The 12,073-nt window shown below is 39.7% G+C and overlaps 1 protein-coding gene across 1 annotated transcript in view; it reads left to right on the top strand.

The window, feature by feature from the left end:
- The first annotated feature begins 9,965 nt into the window (after positions 1–9,965).
- TXNDC5 (thioredoxin domain containing 5) overlaps positions 9,966–12,073 on the top strand; it is a 47,556-nt gene continuing 45,448 nt past the window's right edge. The window contains exon 1 of the mRNA XM_032424716.1: positions 9,966–10,060. The gene's annotated coding sequence lies outside the window, so the exon portion shown is untranslated. The remainder of the gene's footprint in view (positions 10,061–12,073) is intronic.

Genomic DNA, 12,073 nt, shown 5'->3' with positions numbered 1-12,073 from the left:
TTTGCTTGGTTCAGGGGAAGACAGTCTAACCCGAGGCCATAAACATTACCCTTGGTTATTCACCTAAACCCAAGCCATTTAAAATTCTGTTACACAATTATGATCTTGGTTCTACTATAGGAGATAATGGTAAACAGCCTGTAGAAGTCATTTTCTAAATGCTATCCTCTTGGTTTGTCCATGTTCCAAGTTTTTTTCTAGAGAAATGTTTCTTAATGTGAATGAATAGCTACATATGGGAGAATTATACGGATTGTACAAAACATATCTAGACATTTGTTAGCCTATTCATTCAGTATAGAGTATGTGTTTAGGACGAGGTTCTAAGAATACAAAGCTAGTAAGAAATAATTCCTGTTGTCAAAAAACTTACAATAGGGGCACCTGGGTGCCTCAGTCAGATAAGTGTCTGCCTTTGGCTCAGGTCATGATCCAAGGCTGGGCTCCCTGCTCAGAGGGAAGTCTGCTTCTCCCTCTGCCCCTTCCCCCGACTTGTGCATTCTCTCTTTCTTTCTCATTCTCAAATAAATAAATAAAATCTAAAAAAAAAAAAACTTACAATATAATTAATACCCAGTTTTGATTATTTGGAATATACAAACTTTTGGGGAGGAAAACAATCATATGAGGTCACATGAAAGTCAGATATTCTCACACAGTTCTACAAGTAAGCTTTTTATTTTTTGCCTCTTATTAAAAATATCAAATCTGTTCTTCTTGATGTTGCAAAATAAATGGTTAATATTTTTTAAAAAACTGTATTTCTGATAAACATAATATATACGTATTATATATTATATATATTTATATATATTATATATACATAAACATATACATATATTAACATACATAAATTAGTTTCAGGTGCTTTAAAAAAGGAATTTAAATTGAGTATTCTATTTAAGAATATAGTTCTGAGATGGATAAAATCAGCAACATAAGAAACAAAAGGTGGGACACCTGGGTGGCTCAGTCGGTTGGGCATCTGCCTTTGGCTCAGGTCATGATCCCAGGGTCCTGGGATTGAGTCGGGCTCCCTGCTCTGTGGGGAGCCTCCTTTTCCCTCTGCCTCTGCCTCTCTGTCTCTCTGTCTCTCATGAATAAATAAATAAAATCTTTAAAAAGAAAAAAAAAAGAAACAAAAGGCATTGGCAAGGATGTGGAGAAAGAGGAACCCTCATGCACTGTTGGTAGGAAAGCAAACTGGTGCATCCACTCTTGAAACTAGTATGGAGGTTCCTCAAAAATTTACAAATAGAACTACCCTATGATCCAGCAATTGCACTACTAGGTATTTACCCAAAGAATACAAAAATTCTAATTCAAAGGGATACATGCACCCCAATGTCTATAGCAGCATTTTCTACGATAGCCAAATCATGGAAACAGCCCAGGTGTCCATCGACTGATGAGTGGATAAAGAAGATGTGGTATCTATATACAATGGATTATTACTCAGCCATAAAAAAGAATGAAATCTTACCATTTGCAACAACACAGATGGACCTTGAAAGCATTATGCTAAGTGAAGTAAGTCAGTCAGAGAAAGACAAATCCCATATGATTTCACTCATATGTGGTATTTAAGAAACAAAACGTATGAGCAAAGGAGGGAAAAAGAGAGAGAGGCAAACCAAGAAACAGACTCTTAACTCTAGAGAACAAACTGATGGTCACTAGAAGGGAGGTGGGGAGGTGATGGGGGGAATAGGTGATGGGGATTTAGGAGTGCACTTGTGATGAGCACCAGGTGTTGTATGGAAGTGTTGAATCACTATACTGTACACCTGAAACTAATATTATGCTGTGTGTTAACTAACTGGAATTTAAATAAGAACTTAAAAAAAAGAATACAGTTCTGGGGAGTAGTAATTTTTATTAGTTTTTTTTCTTACATAGTTCTTGTAGGAAATTTAGAATGCACAAATCAAAAAGAAGAAAATAAAATCATCCATACTCCTATCACTCGGATACAATCAAATGTCACTCAGATGTATGTTTCAGAGTATGTTTTCTAGCCTTTTATTATGTATATAATGATAATTACCACTTACTGTATATATATCAATAATTTAAATCTTGGCATACTGCTAATCTTATCACATGCAGTATCTCATGTAATAAATAGCTTCAGGTTCTGCATGGTTTTTTTCTTTTGATTTTTTAAGTTGAAGTATAATTAACATACAGTGTTATATTAGTTTCAGGCGTACAACATATTGATTCAACAATTCCATACATTACTCAATGCTCACCACGGTAAGTATAGTCACCATTCAATGTTATTACAATATTATTGACTATATTCCTTATGCTGTACTTTTAATCTCTGTGACTTATTTACTTCATAACTGGAAGTTTATACCTCTTAATCCCCTTTGTCCATCCCCACCCATCTCCCCTCTGGCAACCACCAGTTTTTCTCTGTACTAAAGAGTATATTTGTTTTATTTTTTGGATTACACACAGAAGAAAAATCATATGGTATTTGTCTTTCTCTGTCTGATATTTTACTTAGCAAAATACTCTCTAGCTCCATCCATATTGTCACAAATGGCAAGACAACATTCTTTTTTATGGCTGAGTAATATTCCATTATATATCTATATATACCACATCTTCTTTATTCATCTATTGATGGACACTTGGGTTGCTTCCACATCCTGGCTATTGTAGATAATGCTGCAGTAAACGTAGGGGTGCATGTATCTTTGAATTACTGTTTTTTTTTCCTTTGGGTAAATATCCAGTATTGGAATTACTGGATCATACAGTAGTTCTATTTCGAATTTTTTGAAGAGCCTCCATACTGTGTTTCCCAGTGGTTGCATCAATTTACATTCCCACCCTCAGTGCACAAGGGTCTCCTTTTCTTCACATCCTCACCAACACTTGATATTTTTGTCTTTTTGGTACTAGCCATTCTGACTGGTATGAGATGATATCTCATTGCGGTTTTGGTTTGTATTTCCCTGAGATGATGAGTGATGTTGAGCATCTTTTCATGTGTCTGTTGGCCCTCTGGATGTCTTTTTTTTAGAAAAATGTCTATTCAGGTCCTGTGCCCATTTTTTAATTGCATTGTTTGTTTTTTTAATGTTGAGTTGTATAAGTTCTTTGTATTTTTTGGATATTAACCCCTTATCAGATATATCATTTGCAGGTATATTCTCCCATTCATTAGGTTGCCTTTTTGTTTTCATGTTGGTTTCCTTCACTGTGCCTTTTATTTTGGTATAGTCCCAATAGTTTATTTTTGCTTTTGTTTTCTTTACCTGAAGAGATATAAACATGTGGCTAAGGGCAATATTCAAGAGATTATTGTCAATGTTTCTTTTAGGAATTTTATGGTTTCAAATCTCACATTTAGGTCTTTAATCCATTTTGAATTTATTTTTGTGTATGATGTAATAAAGTGGTCTAGTTTCATTCTTTTGCATGTAGCTGTCTAGTTTTCCAAACATCGTTTATTGAAAAGACTGTCTTTTCCCCATTGTATAATTCTTACCTCCTCTGTCGTAGATTAATTGACCATATAGGTGTGGGTTTATTTCTGGGATCTCTATTCAGTTTCATTGATCTATATGTCTGTTTTTGTGCCAGTACCAAATTGTTTTGATTACTATAGCTTGGTAGTATATCATGAAATCTGGAACTGTGATACCTCCAGCCTTGTTCTTCTTTCTCAACATTGCTTTGGCTGTTTTGTGGTTCCATACCAATTTTAAGATTATTTGTTCTAGTTCTGTGAAAAAAATACTACTGGTATTTTGATAGGGATAGCATTGAATCTGTAGATTACTTTCAGTAGTGTGGACATTTGAACAATATTAATTCCTGCAGTCTGTGAGCATGATATATCTTTCCCTTTGTTGGTGTCCTCTTCCTCTGCATGTGTTTTATGGCAGTTTTTAATTTAACATATTGTGTGACATTTTCCTTTTCATTAAATATTCTACCACGGCATCATTTTAAGGGGCTATGTGGTGTTTTATTTATTTATTTATTTTTTAAAAAGATTTATCTATTTATTTGAAAGAGAGAGCGTGTGCATGTGGGGGGAGTGGCAGAGAGAGTCTTAAGCAGATTCTGTGCTGCTCACAGAGCCCGAGGCAGGACTTGACCTCATGACCCTGAGAACAGGACCTGAATCAAAACCAAGAGTCAGCTGCTTAACCAACTGCGCCACCTAGGCACCCCCATGCACTGTGTTTTAACCATAGACATATTTAATCAAATTTTTAAATTTTTTGGACTTTTTTATGTTATTATGTAAGTGCTAATGATGACCATGTGTTGTTTATAATAGCAAATAAAACAAAACCCAACAAGCAAGAAAATATTTTGTAACCTCCAAGTTTATTTCCTTAGGATGAATTCTTAGAAATAGTTCTGAAAACAAGTACTTGAACAATTTTGCGACTTTTAATAGAAATGCCGAGAGCATATCCTTTTTGCATTCAGTGTCTATATTTCCAGAACATAATGGACATAATGACGATCTGATATTTCTCCATTTCAGTCCATTCATTTAGTACACAAAGTGAACCAGCTACTCCTCTTGGGTTGTCCCTTTAGCAGCTGCAGCTTTTGAGTTGCCAGGAACTCACCCAACTGGCAAAACCTGGGAACACTTTATTGGGCTCAGGGTACCTACTTATAGCACTGGGGGAGGTGATGCATTTCTTTCAGCTCAAAGAAATGAATTCAAATAAGTTTGTATAAGTTTAAATGCCAAATGAAGGTTTTTATAGGTTAAAACCTACCCTGCAACTTTTTTTTTTTTTTCCATAGCCCCCTCCTATCACCATAACATCTAGGTTCTAAGACATATGACTGAGGAATTATCAAGAAAAATTAGAAGGAGGAATAAGTCTAGTCCAGGAATGTGGGGATATTTAAACTTGGAGATCACATCTGAGGATCTTACCCCCTTCTGGGCTTGGGCATCTTGAGACATATAGCATTTACCATCAGCCCTCGAAAAGTCCCTGGAAAGTTTTGGAAGCTCTCAACATTGTCACCTAGGAGATTTAAGTAATATCCTTGCCAGTGTCCTGCAACTATTGATAAAATAAATACAAAGATCGTATGTAATGTGCTTATCAAATAGTGAGGACATTAAGAAGTCAACTCTAGGTCGCCTGGGTGGCTCAGTCATTAAGCATCTGCCTTCAGCTCAGGTCATGATCCCAGGGTCCTGGGATCACGCCCCGCATCGGGCTCCCTGCTCCGCGGGAAGCCTGCTTCTCCCTCTGCCACTCCCCCTGCTTGTGTTCCCTCTCTCTCTGTGTCTCTCTCTCTGTTAAATAAATAAATAAATAAATAAATAAATAAATAAATAAATAAAATCTTAAAAAAAAAAAAAAAGAAGTCAACTCTAATATACCCATAACACAAAAGGAGATTCTATTTGTTATTTAAGACCAAAGAAAATGCCGGTCTCGGCTAACTATTGGAGAACTGTAAAGATTCCCTCTAGGGAGACAAAATAATAATAATGATGACGATGATGATGATAGTGGTCAAGGCAAATTTGACCTCAAACCTCTCCCTTACTCATAATCTTTCCAGTTCCCTCATTGCTTTGGATTTTATTCTAAAACTTTTCTTTCTGGAATCATTTGGTCCTATATTTGTGCATTTGTTTTGCCCCTTAGAGAAGATGGTGTAATGCAATTGGAAACTTAAAAACTATTTTCTCACAAAAATACTAAGCACAGAGGTTAAAACAAAACAAAACCCTAACTAATTATTTGAGTCTCCTCAACTCCAGCCATACTTGAGTCTCAAGTCTCATGTATGGATTCTACAGAAAAGGAGTTAATGCACATTGGTGGGCTTATCAGTACTTTGAAACATTCAATCATATTTCCTGTGTTAGCTTAGAAGGTGGGGAAGCAGTCGCATATTTACTTTGGTCTGCTGTGGGTGCTAGTTGCGAGTTCTAGCAACTCATTGTGTCCCTCATTATATTGCCGACAAGTCATTCATAATGGGCTTTCTGACTTCATACTCTACCTACACATTTCAGAGAAGCACTTAGAGTCAGTCTTGAATAGTTTCTAAGGTAATAGCATTTTTAAGGCTAAAAACCTTCTTGTACCATCCATGGTACATGCTATAAATATCCTTTGATAAGCTTGTGGTTTAAAAAATGAACTTTTTGCCTTGAGGTGGAAATAAAATCATGGATTTAGTTTAAAGCAGGACACTTTTCTGGCTTCTGTAGGTTTAGCTAGACACCAGGGAATATAATTCCTGGTATAATATTTTAAGTCTCAATATCATACATTGAGTTATAAATGTTGACGTTGCTTTTTAAATAGGTTTTCCATTAAAAGCATGACTTTTAAAAATTTGCCTACACCTTCATCATGATTTTTGTTGCTTGACTATATCACATGTTGGAATATACCTTCAATTTTGTAAGGAAAGTTAATGGTGATAGAATAAGCATAAATTTACTTTCACAAAAGATCTCTATTCCATAAAGTGAGGTATGACTTGGCTGGTGTGAAACCTATCAACTTGTAATGTAGATTAAATGGTTATATTTAGTATTTAGCAATATCTTTTACTTTATTCAGTACTCCTAAATTTAGTACTACTGTTGTTTATGGCATACATATTTATGTGTGTGTGTGTGTATACATATATATGTATATATGTAATTCTTCTTAAAATTGGAAATGATACCTTTTAAAGAAAACATGACTCATACATTCAACAAGAACATTTGTTAGTCATGTATCAAACACTGATTATATCCCAAGTCCTTACAAATAATTTCTGGTTAGAGATGATAGTAACTGTGAAAAGTCTTCATCATGCCCTTTTCAAGGGCAATTGAGCATTCAACTTTAACATAGTACTTAAGCTGCTCTAGTTATTTAGGGATGCTTCTATTTTTAAAGACATCTTTACTAACAGTTTTCCAGATACACGGGAATGCTTAATATAGGATTTCCAAATTGCTAATGATGTCCTCTTATGATTATTATTGCGGCTGCCTGCGCACGTGTGTGATTGTGTGTGTGTGTGTGTGTGTGTGTGTGTGGTCATTCCTTCAGCTCCTTCATTCTCCCTCAAGTTCCCACTGTGTGGTTGGATTATGAGAAATTATATGCCTTTGATATACCCAGTGGTGTTGCAAGCTACCTCTTTGTGACAGTTCTCCCTTCTTGGATGGATTTTCCTTTTAGGTTCTCTCCTTAAAAGATGCTTGTGCTTGCCTATATTAAAACTAGGACTTCCAAGAAACATTTGGGTAATTGAAAGAAGATGGAACTTAAAATGGAGCCGGGGTGACTAGCTTCCTGGCCCCCATCTCTTCCCCGAGTACACCTCTTGCTTGTAGCACATTCACATAAAAGCTGCTTGTCTCCCATGTGATATTCCACAAGCAGGAGAGATGGGTGGGCATCCTCCCTGCTCCTCCTTGCTGTTCTTCACAAGGAAAAGGAAAAGCAGTAAACTAGAAGCAGGCTTTCCACCCTCAAGCAAAAGCCCTTTTCTCCTTTGGAATGGAAGAAATGCCACCTTTGTGGCAGATCTTTATTGAGGGTGCCAGGATGGGGTTAGGCCTTGGGGAAACAAGATTGAAGAAAGCAATCTGACATGGCAGAGCTTCTGGGATAGACAGTCCACAGATAATGATGGGGGGATGCTCCCCAAGAGGGGTGAAGAGGTAGAATTAGAGGACAGAGAAGTGTCTGCTTGACTTGGGGGTCAGAAAGTCAGGGAATGTTCCTGGAGGGAGTCAACGCCTGAGTCTCACGGAAGGATCTGGCCTTACCGAAGGGGGGATTATAGACGCAGCACACAGCCTGGGCAAAGAACCGGACAGGAAAGAGAGAACCCGTGTACCCTCAGGGACTGAGAGCCTTCAGTGTCTTGGGAATGAGGCTGGGAGGCTAGGAACAGCAAGAAATGAACGAGGCGGAGGCTGGGGATCGGGAATTTGGATCTTACCTTAGCCATCATCAGTTTGCAGCGAGGCTGGGAGGCACTATAATTTGCACTGGAATTTAAAGGACTGGCTGTGGGCAAGACTGAATGGTGGGACGTTGGTGAGGGGAAGCATGCAGCTATAACACTAGCAGGCCACAGAGGCTGAAGGGCCCAACTGAAGTACTGGGCTAAAGGGCAGGAGAGAAGAGCAAGCACACTGAAAAGAAGCAAAGAGGAGGTCAGATGGGGGAGCTCGGAGCTGACTGGGCCAGACTGGTTCACTGTGTTCTCTGCTTGTGCAAAACAGTGGTCCCTTCTGACCCACTGGGGGTATGTGCTAAGACCCCCAGTAGGTGCCTGAAACCACGGATAGTACCAAGCTCTATACATACGATATTTTTCCTATACACATGTGCCTATGATCAAGCTTCATGTATAAATTCAGTAAGAGAGTAACAACAACAACAATAATAAAATAGAACAATTATAACAGTAGACTGTAATCGAAGTTATGTGAATGTGGTCTCTCTCTCTCTCAAAATATCTTCCTGGACCGCACTCACCTTCTTGTGATGATGTGAGGTGATAAAATGCCTACGGGATGAGAGGAAGGAAGTGAGGGGAAGGATACCGGCTTTGTGACCCGGGATCAGGCTACTACTAACCTTTGACAGATTGTGATGACTTGAGGATCATCTGCTTCTGGATGGAAAGTGGAACTGTGGAGAAGGGCTCACTGCTGTATGGGTGGCTCCCTGGACCAGAGCGCCCTCTCTCCCTCCCTCCCTCAGTCCCTCAGCTCAGCCTCACCACTTCCCTTCCCTCTTACCCTTTCTCTTCCTTCTCCTCATCTCCCAGAATAAAGCCAAGGTATTCTGTCAGAGTGGCTTGCAATCTAGAAACTTCAGATTCCCGCTTACCTTCTCCCTCTCGCACAACCCCGTCTCCCTCCTAGGCACCAAACTTTATGGATGCTACTGAGAGTTTCCCAGTCGGGCTCCTCTCAAGCCCTGTCTGGTGCTACTCTGAGGGAGGCTTCCCTCTGCTTCTTCATCCCTCCCTGCTCCCTGCCATCTACCATTGAAACCCTTGTCAGCACTGATTAGCATGAAGAACAATCAGAGAGGTGAGGAAATACAACTCATTCCAGGAAATAGCCAATTTCAATTTCTGGAAGATTTAAGCAAAGGGCTAATGACCTTTGGGGAGGTTTTTTGTTTTGTTTTGTTTTTTTAAATCACAATTTAATCTGCCTTTTCAGTTCTATAAAAGTTGATCGAATAAAAGAATTAGAATTAGAACAACTTTTTTCCCAAAACACAATGAATTATATAAACAGTAGGTCTTTTTTATGTGGCTCGGTCGGTTGAGCGTTTGCCTTCGGCTCAGGTCATGATCCCAGAGGCTTCTCCCTCTCCTCCCCACTGGTGCTCCCTCTCACTATCTCTGTCTCTCTCAAATAAATAAATAAATAAATAAATAAATAAATAAAATCTTTAAAAAAAAAGAGTGAGATCATTTGGGTTCTAGTACCATTGTTTCCACTCATAGGCTCTTTGTCACACACAGCAAATATCTTAATGTCTTTCACTCTGATTTTTCTCATCTCTAGGCATGGGGACAAGAGAGCATTGCTTATGTATCACCAAAAATGTGGCAAGGAAAGGTCAAGGGAAAAGCTGGAAATGAGGGTATGTTGGGAGCGGACTTTATAAAGGTGATGTGTTGCTCTGTGCTTTGGTGTGTGCCTGCAGAGCTTCCCGAAGTCAGGGACTCCTGTGAAAGTAAAACTGAGATGAGAAGGGGAGTCACTCCAGGCTTTTGCTTTATCTCTGTCATTGGCATTTTAAGGAGAGAACGTGTATTAGTAGATTATTTGTAAAAGTTTAAACACTGAGAGTTATGGAAATAATACTGGCATTTTTTGAAAGAAATATTTTATCAGTTATAGAAATTTAATGTGAAAGAAGTAATTCATTTGTTTTTCTCCTTGAATATAGGTCTTTGGTCCTTCATTGTTCTGAAATCCAGAAAGCTTTAAAGACAAAGAGTTTTAACAGAAGTTTTCAGCAAACTTATTTGATGGTGAAACATAACCTGAACTAAGGTTAGTCTTTATTCCTTTTCTTAAACTTTTTGTAAGTGTACACACTGAGATCATGCTACATAATACATGAGCCATTTTAACCTGTGACAATCCAAAAAATTCTGATATATCTTGAAGTTTTCATATAAGGAATGGTGTCCCTGAATATGTATATTAAATGCATGAATAGAACAAATACTCTAGTGGCTCTCTTTCTCGAGATTTAGTCAGTAGAAATCCAGGTGCCTCAGATCTGGTAGCTTTCCTGAGGGCATAATTCAGTACAACAAACATTTACTGAGTTGGTACTTTGCGGAGAATATCAAGATTAACAAGAGGTGATTGTTGGGGCACCTGAACGGCTCCATTGGTTAAGCGACTGACTCTTGATTTTGGCTCAGGTCATGATCTCAGGGTTGTGAGATCCAGGCCTGCATGGGACTCTGGACTGGGGGAGGAGTCTGCTTAAGATTCTCTCTCTCTCTTTCCCTCTGCCCCTCCCCCGCTAAAAAACCCCCAGAAAACAAGAGGTGATTGTTGTCCCCAAGGAATCTGCATTATAGTGAAGAGTGCACTTCCACATAAATTTAATATAAATTACATCGAAATCAGTGCTGTAACAGGACTATAATCAGAAAGCAAAGATGGGTGAGAGCCCAGGACTCCTGGGGGAAGAGGATGGGTCTAGACTGGGGGACACTGAGAGAGAAGACAGTTTAAAATTTTGATAACTTAATTCCTTTTTTCTTTCTAAGTAACACGTTGTGTTGTTGACATCCTTTCTGCAAGATCTAAGAGGCCCTATGGAAGCAGTATTCCCAAAACGTCCCCCAGAGTTATGAAACCCATTGAAAGCATAAACACTGGGGAATGCTGGCCCAGTCATTCAGAATTCTGCGGAGTAGGAGTCAAGAGTCTTCCGAACCAGAGGTGGCGCTGTAACACAGGGGCCGTCTCACCCAGGTTCAGGAATTCCCGTTGTCCCCGAATGGGTAACGCTACAGCCTCACGTTTTTGGTGGTTGGTATTGAAACGCATTGGATGTAAAGCCGCCGAAAGAGTAGTAGATAGTAAAGAAAGAAACTGATGATTAAAACATGATTATAGGGGCGCCTGGGTGGCTCAGTCAGTTAAGCGTCTGCCTTCGGCTCAGGTCATGATCCCAGGGTCCTGGGATCGAGCCCCGCATGGGGCTCCCTGCTCCGCGGGAAGCCTGCTTCTCCCTCTGCCTCTGCTTGTGTCCCCTCTCTCGCTGTCTCTCTCTCTGTCAAATAAATACAATCTTTAAAAATAAATAAATAAATAAAACATGATTATAACCAGTTTTTCCAACAAAGCCTAAACGGGCCACACCAAGCCCTGAGAGTGAGCAAATGAGAGACTTACAGATATTTTTCCCCCCAAAAGCCTCATTTGTGTCGAGGGCGCCTTATGACTTTAGTGCCATCTGTTCCTTTCAAAGCGCTTTCTTTTATTTTATTTCCATGTTTATGATTCCCAGCATACATAGTTCCATAATGGGGGTTTCCCATACCCAGAACGCCGGTGCCAGGGATAATGCAGGTGGAAGCATCGCCAGGTGTTGTAAAGAAGGTGTGTGTCCTTTCACGGAAGAGAACTTGAGCATAGGTGCGAATGTGCCCAGCCGTCCAGCAAACACACGAGAGCAGACGCAAAATGAGCAGGCGGGAAACACTCGCTTTGGGACCGAGGACAACCCCAGCGTAGGCGTGGCAAGCCGGAAGGTTCGGGTACCAGCCTTAGGGGCGGGGAAACTGCACCACGGCTAACAGCACCGCAGCACCTACACCCCTGCAAAGTCAGCCTCGGAGCCCCGTGTTGCGAAAGCTCTCTGGGAAAGGGCTCTGGACTCGTGTAACTCCACGCAGGGGGAGCTGTTGGTCGTGGCTCTGGGGACGCTCATGGCTGTTGTCACGGTCGTCATTTTACTGCGGTGGCGGTTGCCAAACCAAAACAGAAAACGAAGAAGAGAACAACTTCTATGAAAATATTTCCTCTCCAGCACACAGAACT

The sequence above is a fragment of the Phoca vitulina genome, unplaced genomic scaffold (assembly GCF_004348235.1).
Source record: "Phoca vitulina isolate PV1807 unplaced genomic scaffold, GSC_HSeal_1.0 scaffold31, whole genome shotgun sequence".
In the NCBI taxonomy this organism is placed as follows: domain Eukaryota; kingdom Metazoa; phylum Chordata; class Mammalia; order Carnivora; family Phocidae; genus Phoca; species Phoca vitulina.
This window is presented reverse-complemented; position numbering and strand designations above follow the sequence as displayed.